The 15,623-nt window shown below is 34.4% G+C and overlaps 1 pseudogene; it reads right to left on the reverse strand.

Annotated features, from left to right (window-relative positions):
* Positions 1-2,259: 2,259 nt before the first annotated feature.
* The window catches only part of LOC149563898 (uncharacterized), a 32,661-nt pseudogene continuing 19,297 nt past the window's right edge, over positions 2,260-15,623 (reverse strand).

A 15,623-nucleotide genomic window follows, 5' to 3' on the forward strand; every position in this document is an offset into this window, starting at 1 on the left:
TATACATAACAGAAATCATAAATTAGATAATAGAATAGAATAAAAATTTGGATAAAATTATTGTTAATAATGACTCTACTCATAAATCATAATCAATTTAGTAGTACAAAATATTTCAATAAAACATAAATTTTAAAAGATTTTTTTTAAATAATAAGTAAAAATTATATTTTTAAAATGAAAATTATTAAAATTGGAAATCAAAGTTTATTATAAAGATAACATTTTCTTTACCTTTAATTTTTTTGATTAATTTATTAAAATCAAATCAATAAGTAAACTATTTTTCAGACAGAAATAACAATTACATTCAAAAATAAATAATATCAAAAAGTAATAGATCACACATAAAGCAATACAAGACACCAAGATTTAACGTGATTCACCCAATCTCTGGGCTACATCCACTAAATAGCAAGTCCAAATAATAGATCACACATAAAAGAATACAAGACACCAAGATTTAACGTGATTCACCCAATCCTTGGGCTACGTCCATCAAACAGCAAGTCCAATATTATTACAATCTAGTGATTACAACCTAATTACAATCTATAATCCCTTACAGCTCAATACTGCCACAAGAACCAATTTTTGCATCACCTTATGAAAAAACAATCCCTAACCCTAAGCCCTTTTATACAAGTAATTTTACCGCTTTAGGGTTATAATTAATAATTACATGCCATCTCAAAATCCCAATAAAATAGGACCCAAAAAAATTGCTAAAGAATTTATGAAGTATGTATAGTACTTCCCTGATCAGTCACCACAAACTAACAACTTATAATCACAATACACTTATTAAAAATTATTTACTTCTAAATAATTTAGATACTAATTTGTTTAATTTTTTTTTTTTAAATTATTACTATATATTATTGAAAAATTACAAAATCTTTCACTAGCATAATATTGTAATGCAGGGACTCAAGCTCTTGTTTTAAATTGTCAACATATAGAAATTTGGTAATATTCATATAAGTCTTTGTTTTCAGCATATTTTAATGTTTATTCATATTATTATTAAAATTAAAATTTGGAGTGATCAAGTGTTTGACAATGCATTGAAACTTCAGCATATTTTGATTTTTATTCATATTATTATTAAAATTAAAATTTGGAGTGATCAAGTGTTTGACAATGCATTGAAACTTGGTCATTTGATGAAGAGTATTTCAATGGAGGCAATAAGTTTCCCCATGTCAAACCCTCCAACGATTGATTTAATGGATTTTATTACTTCTTAAAATCCCATTATACATTTGAAAAAGTTTTTTTATAATAAATATGGTGTAAATGAATAAAAAGTGTTACCTTTATTGCATGGTGTAAAGGAACAAGAGTTGTAGAGCAGCCAAGTTCCTGCCAAAGATTGGTAAAAGAGTTTTTGTTTTGCTCCATTTTCTTTTGGAGAAATAAAGGAAAGGAAATATAACAATTCAATTTCAAATGCTAAGTTTCATAAGGCTCTTTGTTTGTTTCACCACAAGCCAAGCCATTTAGATTTGTTGATAAGAAAAGAATCTTAGGATAAGAAGAATAACCACGACAAAATTATTGATGCAAACAACTATCGAACATCAAATTAATCTTTTTTAAGCCTGAGAAACATAGCCAGTGTGTGGAGAGCATGGTCAACTCATGTAATTAGCTTATAGACATAGACTTGCACTTGAGACATGAAAGCTATACTCAAAATGCTAGCACTAATAATAGATCCTTATGATGTCTCTTTTCATGCTATACAATGTCTTGGTTGTGGTGTAAGACTAGATTGATCTTCTTATGTAAATAGATTATAGAGAAAGATTGTTGAATATGGGACATAATTGTGTGCCCATTATTTAGATGATGTAGGCATATTTTTACATATGAAACATGGAAGTTACAATAAAAACACTAGTTCTTATTAAAATAGCTCGACTTAAGAAGATGTTACTTGAGGCAAAGTCACATTGATGCCATGGGATGTCCTAATTACAATGCTAACTAAACTAAAGTTTGCAAGCAAACTCTATTTTGAGTTTACAAAAAAAAAATTCATTAAATGTCAATGATATAAGCCCCGGAACAATATTTTAGAAATGACATAGTGGACTCAAACTAATCCCATGATGTAAGTTACTTTAGAAATTACTTGCATTAAACATGAGATAAACTTCACTATGCAACTTGACACTAAATTTTGGCAAGCTTTAGATACTATGTTTGTGTCAAAATATTGTTTATGATTTTAAGATCACAAAAGTGGAGGAATCAAACCTTAGCTTTAAGTTCAACAATAAACATATCAACCACCACTGAAGATTGGACATAATAGGTGTCAAAATGGAGAGCACCCAAAGCCTACAACAAATTGAGGAGAAAAGCATCTCTCCTAGGACAGTGTATCCATATTGAAGAAACCTTACCTTGTTTGGTCAGAGAAACCTGCACATCTGAAGTTGCACAACAATTTATATGGAATCCTTGAAGGTTGTAAAAAAATTTATTCTCTAGTCTTGGATATTTACAAGGTGGCTTTGTGTCTGTTGAGGTCCAACTAAGTTCCCCATCTAAAAATTGCATTTTGTTTATTTTTCCATCACGTCTTCCTACTTTTTTATCCACACACAATGACTTTAGTGAATTTGTATTTCTGGTACCAATTTTTATTTCCATTTGTTGGAAGTTTGCAGCTCCTCTACATGCTTCTTAAGTTGTAGATATTCTGTGGCATCTTCTAAGATCAATGTCTTGTCCATCTACATTCATATGTTTTGACATAATAAGTACGTGCAAAAGGTAATACAACAATTCTTGAATCTTTAGAGAAGGGTTTTGACATACTTAAGCAAATGGATTTTCAAATCCTTGACACACAAGTACATTCTAGAAACCTAGTGCAAGGTATAAGGTGTTCAGAGTTTGTGTATCCTAGTTATGAATTCATATCCAAGTGAAAGAGTTATCTCACTTCAAAAAAGAAAACCAAAAAAACTTCAAAATTCAGATGTGTAAAAAACACTCCAAAACTATAGATTCTTAAAAAATGCTCTTCAAAGCCTGCAATGATGAGACTTCTTGATGAGTTCGAAAATAAAATATTGTTTTAAACTTTTAAGTAAAATTTTTAGTGAAAAATCTATAATGCAAGTAAACTATTTTTTTTCAAGATGGTTTGAACTTTCAAATGTCAAAATTTAGTTTATAGTCATATTTCCTTCAAACATAACAAAAGTTCTGCCAATGAAGAATACAATTTATGGTTTTTGTTGAAAATCTAATTGAAAAGATCATTATTGAAGAATGAAGAAGATTGATTGCAAAGAAGGATATTGTTGATAAAGAATGTTTTCAATCATTGTATTGTCACTGATGTCAAACCTATTGGAATGAAAATTGCTTATAAGATCCAAGTACTATCAATTAGTTGATTGATGAAGAGGAATTAATCAACAAGATGTAACAAAAGCACCTAAGAGAAAGGTTGAGTTATGGTTTTGTAATGAAGTGCAAGGATCAATTAAGACAATGGTAAATGATGTATTGATAATATACTTGAAGATACAAAGGTTGGCCACACTTAGAAACTTCAGAAGCATAAGTTGCAACAAGGTTGTTTGCAAAGCTTAATTAAGTTCATTAGTGAGTGTCGAGCAAGCTAGTTCATGCTAAGTAGATTTTCAGTTAGTGTCGATCAAATGCAAAATCTAGTGTGTATTGAGTGATACAGAAGGAGTCGAGCAAAGTAACAAGTGTCAAGTATCAGAACAACTTAGTGGATGTCGAGTGAATCCACAATAGGTGCCGAGCATCAGTAAAACGTAGTTGGTGTCGAGTAACATAGTATGTGTCGAGCACCAAAATTTCAATAGTGTCAAGCTACTGCATTATTTGAAAAGTCAAAGATTCACCAAAATTGAGCTGACAAGTTTTTTATCTTGAATTTTGTGTACCAGATGGAAGATAAAGATGATGAACTGGAGGCACAAAATTTTAGGTAAATCATTTTTGGGTGAATTCAAGAGGATTCTTCATGGTGTTTCTAGAAGAAACAAGATATGGGTTAGATTCATTGAATCCTACCTAATCCATTGAAACTAAAATTAAAGGAAGGAAGAATCGAGTGGTAAAAGAATTTTCTAGACTCCTATTTAAGGAGTCACAGGCCAAGAAGTTAGAGTTGCTGGAGTGTCAAAATGTGAAGTTGGTGAAAGATGTCAAGGAGAAAGTATTAAGAAGGAAGAATAGAGCTCAAACACTCTGCTTCGATAAAGTTGTCATATAGGAGATTGCACTGGTACATCGAGCATGAAGACTCAAGGAGATGAAGCTTGAAAGGAGAACAAGCTGTCATAGCTATAGAGACTGAAAGCCTGTAGTGCCTACCCTCGTTCACATCTTTTTTGGACATTGTTGTTGTTATTATTAGACTATGATAGACTAGTTTTATGTTGATGGATTAGTGGTATTGTTTTGAGACTATCAGACATTATGTTATAGATTCAGTGGATATATGATGAGATCATTTAGACTTTATATTTCATGTATGCATGATGATCATTACATTGCTTTCAATTATTGTTGATGATTAGTCAGATGATTTATTATTTCATGTGCTTTATTATGGATACTTACCCCATACTTGCATGTGTATGGTGTGTGTGTGTTCTTATTGTATGGCGTTTCTGATATGGTTAAGGAAGGGAGTCGTAGTCACCTGCTTAGTCGGGATCTACATGATGCACCACTTCCTACCATTGTCTGTTTAGCTTAGCATTATATATATTGTATGTACATGCATAGTTTTTTTTGCAGGTTGCAGGTACTGGGTATCGACTTCCCTGAATTTGCCAGGATGAGCGTACCCTATTATACTATCTCAATGATAAGAGAAGGGAGATAAATTCTCAAGTCCAAATCCCAAACCCTTAAACCAATTGTCCTAGTAAGGTAGGACAAGTATCTGGATATTTTACCCACCGAATGTGTCGGATGACATAATTCGTGATTTTTAACCCTTTAGACTAATTTTGTGTGAATTGCTCTATGATGGATTTTCGTATTTTATTTTGGAGGTCTATGGTGAATTTTCAATTAATTAAGTCTTAATAAATGGATTTAATTAATAAATTAATTATTTGAGAAAATTAATATAAAATATCATGATCTTTGATATTTTGATTATAATTAATTAAATGTGAATTAATTGAGGAAAAAAGAATTAAATAAAAGAAAATTAGAAATTAAAATTAATAATAATAATAAAATAATAATAAAGTAATAAATAAATAATAATAATAAAAGTTATAAAAATTAAAATGAAAGTTATAAATATTTAAATAGAAATTAAATAAAAAGTAAATTGGAGTTATAAGCTTGCATGGGAATTAACGCACCTTTTCATTTCTTATATGTCAACAACACGGGGGTTAGTGCATCAATTAAGCACATGGTGTCTACAACCCTATGGCTCATCTAGAAGGTTGGAAAAGACCCATGCTTAGTTGGTGAGACCTTCTAACTGTTTCTAGAAGCATTCTAGATGTTTCCTGAGAGCTCTTTATATTTAGGCATTCCTAGAAGCTTAGACATAGCGTTGGAGAACAATTGGAGCATTGAAGGACTCGAGAACTCTGAAGAAGGGAGGAGCTTGCTCTGCGGGTTTTTCTGAGGAAGAGCGAATTAGCATCAGAATTCAGGTAGATTCTTGTGATTTTACTTATGCTATGTCCGCATCTTGCATTCCCTGTCTTCTTCGTGTCTTCCATATTTCTTTTGAGAATTTTCTTATTTTAATTGTATGCATTCTCAATATGGGTAGTTAAATTTATTTGAGAACTTTATATGCATAGATCTGAAAAGAACACGGGGCTAGGGTTTAGATTCATAGTCAAACCCATTAGATTAATTAATGGAAAAAGTTTGAGATCAAGGATTATAGGAAAATTCTGAGAATTGGAATTTATATTTTGTGTATATAAATGTTTATATTTTTAAATCTGCATACATATATATATATATATATATATATATATATATATATATACAATTATATATATGTGTGTGTGTGTGTGTGTCTATATGCTGTGATATTTGTACGTATATATATATATATACACACACACACACACAAACATATATATATACATATATATACTTATATATATATATATATATATATATATATATATATATATATATATATATATATATAATTAAAAGTCGAATGACATATATTTCGCAGCGAGCGAATGTTTTAAAAATCACATCGCAATTCATCTCTGAGAAAAGCATTTTTAAAATGCTATTGAAAAACAATATTAAACATGTCTTTGGGCATGTATATGACCCGTACCCTGTACATCGGGTAGTGACATCATACCTGCGATCGCAAGTACTGCGACTGCTGTCGCAGGCCTGCAATGGCAGGCATGGTGGCCGCACGACTTTTATAGCCGACAGTGACTATTATTAAACAGTAGTATGAGATTAAAATTTTAATATGACATCAATCGAAATTTTGTAATTCGATTTTATATTTCTTTTTTTTTTTTAAATGCAACAATTTTATATACATATATATATACATATATATATATATATATATATATATATATATATATATATATATATATATATATATATATATATATATATATATATATATATGTAAGTATGTAAATATTTTAATTAATAAATTTAAATTATTATTATTTGATAAAGATATATATATTAAAGGTTCATCTTTTATAACGATGAATTATTTTATAATATTATAATTTAATTATAAGATTTAATTAATTGTTCTAAATTATTAAAGAAAGAATATGCAATTTAATTAATAATTTGGTGGGGGACGTTTTCAAACAAAGATTATAATTGAAAGATGGATTTTAAGGGAAACTTTTATTCGTCTAAAATAATACATGTATAAAATGTTCCTCCATTTATTCTCTAAACTTGGAAACATAAACTAAGACCTCTACATTTAAATTCAAGTTTGTAAATTTAGCAAAACCAAAACATGTGTTTGTATTGGATATTCTTTATGCTATTGTTTTGGGTTTTGGGTTGACTAGTGTTGACCATTATAGGACATCTACCAGAGGCTTGGGGGTTATGTGATTGTGATGTCATGATGATGTTTTAATCTCGATCTTTATAAACCCAACCATGGTTATGTGATGGAATGCTCTATGTATTGGTTGTAATTACTGATTGTTATAGTTGAGATTCTTATGTATGAGACACTTGACTTAACCATTTTTGGTCATCGATCAGTTATCCTTGGTTATTTTCTAGTTGCCATGATGGGACTGAAATATGGATTTATTCTTGATGATGTCATGTTGTGACATGTTTTGACTCAACCATTTTGGAGTCTTGGATCAGTATGATTGAGATATATTTTGGTTATTGAGAACCATTGGATACTTTTGATTATCAGTGAAACTTCAATTGCCAATAGAGAGCTGTTGTGTTCATGATTTTTTATGGATATTTGCTCATGGAGATTTGATGCTTTTATGCATATTTGATGATTTCATTATGGATTATCTTTTCTGATTTTGAGATTTATGATTCCATGAGCTTAGGGTAGGATATCTGCATGTAGTTCAAAAAGTGGCGTGCAATGGGGGTTGGGGCCCTAAGAGGCTGCCAGGGTAACTCATTGTAAGTTCGATTAATAAGTGATAACATTCACACCTAATACTAAATAAATGAACCTAAAAAGATAAGTTTTTTGGTTCTCGCCCATGCCTTGAATGCTTGTATAGACTAGGATGGGAGTAGAGAGAACGCATGGTTGCGACCTTGCATTCCATAGTATGCCTCGTCAGTATGAGAGGATACTAGTGGCCGCATGAGATCAGTATGGACCCGTGGAGTTTAGCTAATTTCCAGGGTAACTTGTACGTGATAAATGCGATGACACTTTCCCACTTGCATAGTAGGTTCCTACATGTCTTTGTGTGGCTCTGGGATTAGATGTTAGTTTTTGTGCTTGGAACCTTTGAGTTAGTATACTTTTAGGATTCCTAGACTTGCTGAGATTTATGTTATGTGTTTTGGATAGCCTGTTTGGGACTTGAGATTATCTCCTCAACACGATGGGAGTGGACCACTTAGGTACCACGTGGTCGGGTGGTAGTGTTTTTCCACTCTTATCATTTGAGATTCATTGAGACATCATGGTTGATGTGTCCTTCGTGATGGTGGATATGTATCCTTTCATTAATCATTAGCATATGTTAGATGATGTTATCTTATGCTTCTATTTGCATGTTAGTTTACTTTCTGCATATGATATAGTATATGTTAGGAGTGACATTCCTACTATGTTAATACCAATGATCTCTTTGGTGATTTGGAATGTTACGCATGAAGGGATGGCTAGGGCCCACGATGGTCTAATGATGCTATTAACGGTTGGGAGGAACTGTACACTTAGTTTGTTATGTTTGATCTTTATGATGGATGTATATATGATGATGTATCATGGATTAAATAGAATGATGTACCTTATTCTACATATGTATATTCTTTTGAGCTTTTCATACCCTGTGACATGTACAATGGATGATTGAGCATTTGAAAATGTAATGTATAAACATTGGACTTATCATTATTATTTCATGTGGATGTTGTACTAGATGGATTCATTAATGTTAGTTGTTTAAATGTAATTCAACGTTAAGGGATCTTTAAAGAATGTAACCAGTTGTGTATGTTATGTTTACTTTTAGATGGACATTGCTATTGCTTCCATTATGGTTCATGAGTTATATGTGATATTTACTTTCGTGTTTTAAAAAAAAATGCTACCAAACTTAGTGAAATTCTAGGTTAATTCTTTGGATCCCTTGGCGGGGCATTACATTTGGTATCAGAGCCTGAGTTTCTACATTTGGAGCTCTGGGTATATTTTGGAACAACTAAAACTTTAAACTATTAAGTGTAATTTTTCAAACTTGAAACTAGGTGAACCAAAACAGAACTTGAACTGTTACTTGTATATTTTTCATACTTCAACACTTAATTTTCAAAACTGAAAATTTTACTTAAACCTAAACATAGAATTGAACTTAGTCTATTGCAAACATGTGCCTTTGATTGTAATAGTACTTTGTACTGTTGTAGGATGGTATCTGGGACTAGGTCTTCTGTTAGAGGTCATGGTAGAGGCCGTGGTAGAGGCCGTGGTCATGGCAGAGCTATCAGTGTCCATGAGTTTTCCCATGAGGGATCGGCTCATGTAGAGAGCAGGGAAGAGCACACTAGTAGGTAGCAAGAAGAGAGTCGTAGAGAGGACCAAGATGAGTCTGAAGAGGTTGGTTTGAGATAGATGATGCAGACTATTTTAGAACGTCTACCTCTTGTTCAAGAATAGCCCAAAGTGCATCAGACAGAACAAGAGCATAGACCCAAGTCTAGGAGTCCTTGAAAGGATCGTCAAAGGTCTATTATGTCCACTTAGATGAAGGATCTTTCAAGATCCAAGGTCAGGCCTTTCAATGGGCAAGGTTCTGGTTATGTGGCCGAGCAGTGGCTTATTTCCCTTGACAAGATTTTTGCCATGCAAGATTTTGACAGCAATGTTAAGGCAAGATTTGCGATCACTAATTTAGAGAATTTGGGGCCACTTGGTGGACAATTGAGGAGAAGAAGCTAGGAATCGATATGAGCAGTGTTACGTGGGAACTATTCTTGGAAAGTTTTTGTGAACGATTCCTACCAGAGGAATAGAAACAGCAAAGGGAAAATGAATTTCATAATCTCAGATAGTACACTATGTCAGTGACCGAGTATGAGCGTAAGTTTTATGAGCTCATGTCTTTTTTAGGGTTCAATGAAAATTTAGCTCAGTTGACACAACATTTTATTAGGGGTTTGAATAACCGTATAATTGGGGGTGTCAAGGTATTTGAGCCAAAAACCCTCAAGAATGCGATACATCAAGCAATCCTTGTTGAGAAAAGTGTCAACCTTGGTCAAGGAGGTTTTGTAGGAGTGCCAGCAACATTAGGATCTAAAGGCAATTACAATTCAGGTGGTAACAAGAAGCCTTCTTTCTCTAAGGAGAAACAGTATCAGCAACAGTCTCAGTAGACACAGCAACAGAAGGGATTGAATTCTCAGGCTCAAGGTGGTGGCAAAGGTTCTAATTCCAAGAGCAACCGTAATGCTCAATGCAATAAACAAAATCAGCCCAACCAGCCAGCTCAGAGTAGCCAGTCTTTTGTTAGCAAGAACAGTCGTCAGCAATCAAATGTACCACCTATGGGTAGAGGATCTGGCAAAAATATAGAATGTTTTTCATGTGGTCAAATTGGACATTATGCAGCTCAGTGTCCACAATGAGCACCTCACTTTTTAGGACCTAGACCTACAATTTCAAAGCCTACAGTTGGTGATGCAGGTAGAGCCCATAGATTTTTTGCAGTAGTTGATCACTGTCAGGCAGATCATCAGGGAATAGTGGTTGAGACCACAGGTGCTATTAGAGGTATATCTCTTTCAGTATTGTTTGATTCCAGAGCTATAGATTCATTTATTTCACCATCTATAGTTTCTAAGTGTAAGCTGGATGCGGTGAAGCAAGATCATGGTTGGCAAGTGGAACTAGCCTCAGGCATTAAGGTCTCCACAGATTTTGTAGTTCATAAGTGTGGGCTTAGCTTAGGAAGCTTTGATACTACAGTGGATCTTCGAGTCATACCCCTTGGTTCCTATGATGTGGTTTTAGGCATGGACTGGCTTGGATCTCATAGAGCTAGTATAGATTGCAGGAAGAAGACTATTATGTGCCAAGATGACCAAGGGAATGAAGTGAAGATAGTTGGGATACCAAGGCCTATATCTCTACGGATGATTTATGCTATGCAATTGAAGCGAAGTTTTCGTAAGGGATGTCAGATATTTGTTGTTATGGTAAATGATCTTGATGATGAAGATCTTGTGAGGAAGACTTTAGATCACCCAATTTTACAGGAGTACGCAGATGTCTTTCCAAGGGAGGTTCCAGGCATGCCTCCGAAGAGGGACATTGATTTTAGCATTGATCTTATTCCTGGAGTAGATCCTATCTCTAAAGCTCCTTATCACATGACTACACAAGAATTGGGTGAGCTACGTCTTCAGCTTGAGGAAATTTTGGCCAAAGGGAGCACTCAACCTAGCATATCACCATGGGGAGCTTTAGTGCTCTTTGTGAGGAAGAAAGATGGTTCTTTACACCTTTGTATCGACTATAGACAATTGAATAAGGTGACGATTAAGAACAGGTATCCTTTGCCTAGGATTGATGACTTATTTGATCAGATCAAGGAAGCTACAGTATTCTCCAAGATTGACCTTAAGTCAAGATACCACTAACTTCGCATCAAGGAGGCTGATATTCACAAGACCGCTTTTCAAATGCGCTATGGGCATTATGAGTTCACAGTGGTACCTTTTGGGTTGACTAATGCTCCATCAATTTTCATGAGTTTGATGAATGGTGTGTTTCGATCTTATCTGGACAGGTTTGTATTTGTGTTTCTTGATGACATATTGATATATTCTAAGACTCAAAAGGAGCATGAGGAACACATGCGATTGGTATTGCAGTGTTTGAGAGACAATCAGCTTTATGCCAATGTAGCTAAGTGTGAATTCTTCAAATTGAAGATTCAGTATTTAGGGCATGTTATTTCAGGTGATGGTATTTCAGTGGATCCTACAAAGATTCAGGCGATAATAGATTGGCCGACACCGACTAATGTGTCAGAGATTCATAGTTTCATGGGCCTAGCTAGTTATTATCACAGATTTGTCAAGAACTTCTCTAGGATAGCACATCCTATCACTTCTCTTCAGAGGAAAGGAAAGAAGTTCGCATGGACAGAGAAATGTGAGGAAGCTTTTCAGAAGCTCAAGGAACTTTTGACCAGTGCACCGATTTTAACCGTACCTAATCCAGAAGGTGATTTCATGGTGTGTACAGATGCTTCTCTTGAAGGGATTGGGGCAGTGTTGATGCAGAATGGACGAGTGATTGCGTATGAATCACGTAAGCACAAAGATCATGAGTTAAATTATCCTACGCATGATCTTGAGTTAGCAGCAGTAGTTCATGCTTTGACAAGGTGGAGACATTTCTTGTTGGGGCACAGATTTGAGCTACATAGCGATCATCGTAATCTTCAGTACATTTTCACTCAGCCTAATTTGAATGCTCACCAAAGGCGATGGATGGAGTTTCTATGCGAGTATGATTTTGAGATTAAGTACATTCAGGGGAAGGAGAATGTGGTGGCGGATGCTTTGAGTCGCAGGAGACATGTGGTATTATCTATGACTCTTAGTGTGGATTTGAGGAGTCGAATTCTTCAGGCACTTTCTACGGATTCTTGGTATCAGGAAGTGTGCAGAGAGATTGATTCAGGAAGACCTTTGGAAGGTAAGTTTGCAGGTTACGTTCGAGAATCAGATGGTCTTTTAAGACATTTGGGGAGGATTTATGTGCCATTACTGGATGAGCTTCGCACCTTGATTCTAGCAGAAGCCCATCGTACACCTTACTTAGCACATCCAGGTGTCAAGAAGATGCATGCTGATTTAAGACGTTTGTTCTTTTGGTCTGGGATGAAGCGAGATATTGTTGATTTTGTGGCTCAATGTCTTGAGTGTTACAAAGTTAAGGTAGCACATCAGCACTCGGCAAGACTTTTGCAGCCAAATCTCATTCCTTCTTGGAAGTGGGATATCATCTCCATGGATTTCATTGTAGGATTACCTATGACTATTCGTCGTCATGATGCTATCATGGTCACCATTGATTGGTTGACTAAGGTGGCGCATTTCTCACCGATCAGGTCTTTCTACACAACAGCTTCTGTAGCTAATCTCTTCATGCGTGACATTGTGAGATTACATGGTATTCCTAGAAAGATCATTTCTGATAGGGATCCTGTATTCACATCCACATTTTGGACACGCTGCAGCATGAGCTTGGAGCGCAATTAAACTTCAGTTCAGCATATCATCCGGAGACTAATGGTCAGACAGAGAGGGTGAATCAGGTTTTGGAGGATATGTTACAGATGTCTGTGATGGATAGGCAGACACATTGGGAGGACTATCTCTACCTAGTGGAGTTTGCTTACAACAACGGGTATCATAGTTCTATTGGCATGGCACCATTTCAGGCATTATATGGACGTCCTTGTCGTACACCCTTGAGTTGGGACAGCCTTGAGGATCACATCTTGTTGGGTCCTAAGATGCTTCATGATATGGAGCAACAGGTAGTGCGTATCCATGAGCACCTGACTACGGTACAGGATAGACAGAAGAAGTATGTTGATGCTCATAGGACTGATAAGTAGTTTGTTGTGGGTGATAAGGTTTTCTTGAGAGTGCGTCCGCGAAAGATTCTGATCCGATATGGAAAGGGTTCTAAGTTAGCACCTTGCTTTGTGGGACCATTCGAGATTCTAGAGAGGATTGGCCCGGTTGCTTACTGCCTTGCTCTATCGCCCAGCCTAGCTCGCATTCATGATGTCTTTCGCGTTTCAGTGCTTCGACAGTATATTCTTGATATTGTACATGTTCTTGATTGGAATGCATTGCAGGTAGAGGACGGACACCTGGCTTTGGAGCCGGTTCTTATTTTGGAGCAGCGGGAGTTGACCCTCAGGGGTCGAACCATTGAGCAGGTAAGCATCCAATGGAACCCTACTGATGATTCTTTAGCTACTTGGGAGGATGCAGCTAGATTAAGGGAGTTATATCCCTACTTGTTTGTAGGCTTCCAGGAGTAAGCCTAATCCAAGGAGGGGTGGATGTAGTGCCTACCCTCGTTCACATCTTTTCTGGACATTATTGTTGTTATTATTAGACTATGATAGACTAGTTTTATGTTAATGGATTAGTGGTATTATTTTGAGACTATCAGACATTATGTTATGGATTCAGTGGATATATGATGAGACCATTTAGACTTTACATTTCATGTATGCATGATGATCATTACATTGCTTTTAGTTATTGTTGTTGATTAGTTAGATGGTTTATTATTTCATGTGCTTTATTATGGATACTTACCCCATACTTGCATGTGTATGGTGTGTGTGTTTTCTTATTGTATGGCGTCTCTGATATGGTTAAGGAAGGGAGTCATAGTCATCTTCTTAGTCAGGATCTACACGATGTACCACTTCCTATCATTGTCTATTTAGCTTAGCATTATATATATTGTATGTACATGCATAATTTTTTCTGCAGGTTGCAGGTACCGGGTATCGACTTCCCTAAATTTTTCAGAATGAGCGTACCCTATTATACTATCTCAATGATAAGAGAAGGGAGATAAATTCTCAAGTCCAAATCCCAAACCCTTAAACCAATTGTCCTAGTAAGGTAGGACAAGTATCTAGATATTTTACCCACTGAATGTGTCAGATGACATAATTCGTGATTTTTAACCCTTTAGACTAATTTTGTGTGAATTGCTCTATGATGGGTTTTCATATTTTATCTTGGAGGTCTATGGTGAATTTTCTATTAATTAAGTCTTAATAAATAGATTTAATTAATAAATTAATTATTTGAGAAAATTAATATAAAATATCATGATCTTTGATATTTTGATTATAATTAATTAAATGTGAATTAATTGAGGAAAAAAGAATTAAATAAAAGAAAATTAGAAATTAAAATTAATAATCATAATAAAATAATAATAAAGTAATAAATAAATAATAATAATAAAAGTTATAAAAATTAAAATGAAAGTTATAAATATTTAAATAGAAATTAAATAAAAAGTAAATTGGAGTTATAAGCTTGCATGGGAATTAACGCACCTTTTCATTTCTTATATGTCAACAACACGGGGGTTAGCGCATCAATTAAGCACATGGTGTCTACAACCCTATGGCTCATCTAGAAGGTTGGAAAAGACCCATGCTTAGTTGGTGACACCTTCTAGCTATTTCTAGAAGCATTCTAGATGTTTCCTGAGAGCTCTTTATATTTAGGCATTCCTAGAAGCTTAGACATAGCGTTGGAGAGCAATTGGAGAATTGAAAGACTCGAGAACTCTGAAGAAGGGAGGAGCTTGCTCTGCGGGTTTTTCTGAGGAAGAGCGAATTAGCATCAGAATTCAGGTAGATTCTTGTGATTTTACTTATGCTATGTCTGCATCTTGCATTCCCTGTCTTCTTCGTGTCTTCCATATGTCTTCTAAGGATTTTCCTATTTTAATTGTATACATTCTCAATATGGGTAGTTAAATTTATTTGAGAATTTTATATGCATAGATCTGAAAAGAACACGGGGCTAGGGTTTAGATTCATAGTCAAACCCTTTAGATTAATTAATGGAAAAAGTTTGAGATCAAGGATTATAGGAAAATTCTGAGAATTGGAATTTATATTTTTTGTATATAAATGTTTATATTTTTAAATCTACATGCATGTGTGTGTGTGTGTGTGTGTGTGTGTGTGTTGTGATATTTGATTAAACTTTACACACACAAACACACACACACACACACACACACACACACACACACACACACACACACACACACACACACACACACACAAACATATACATATATATACTTTTTTTATATATATATATATATA

The sequence above is a fragment of the Cupressus sempervirens genome, chromosome 4 (assembly GCF_028749045.1).
Source record: "Cupressus sempervirens isolate cs-2001-9-10 chromosome 4, ASM2874904v1, whole genome shotgun sequence".
Taxonomy (NCBI): domain Eukaryota; kingdom Viridiplantae; phylum Streptophyta; class Pinopsida; order Cupressales; family Cupressaceae; genus Cupressus; species Cupressus sempervirens.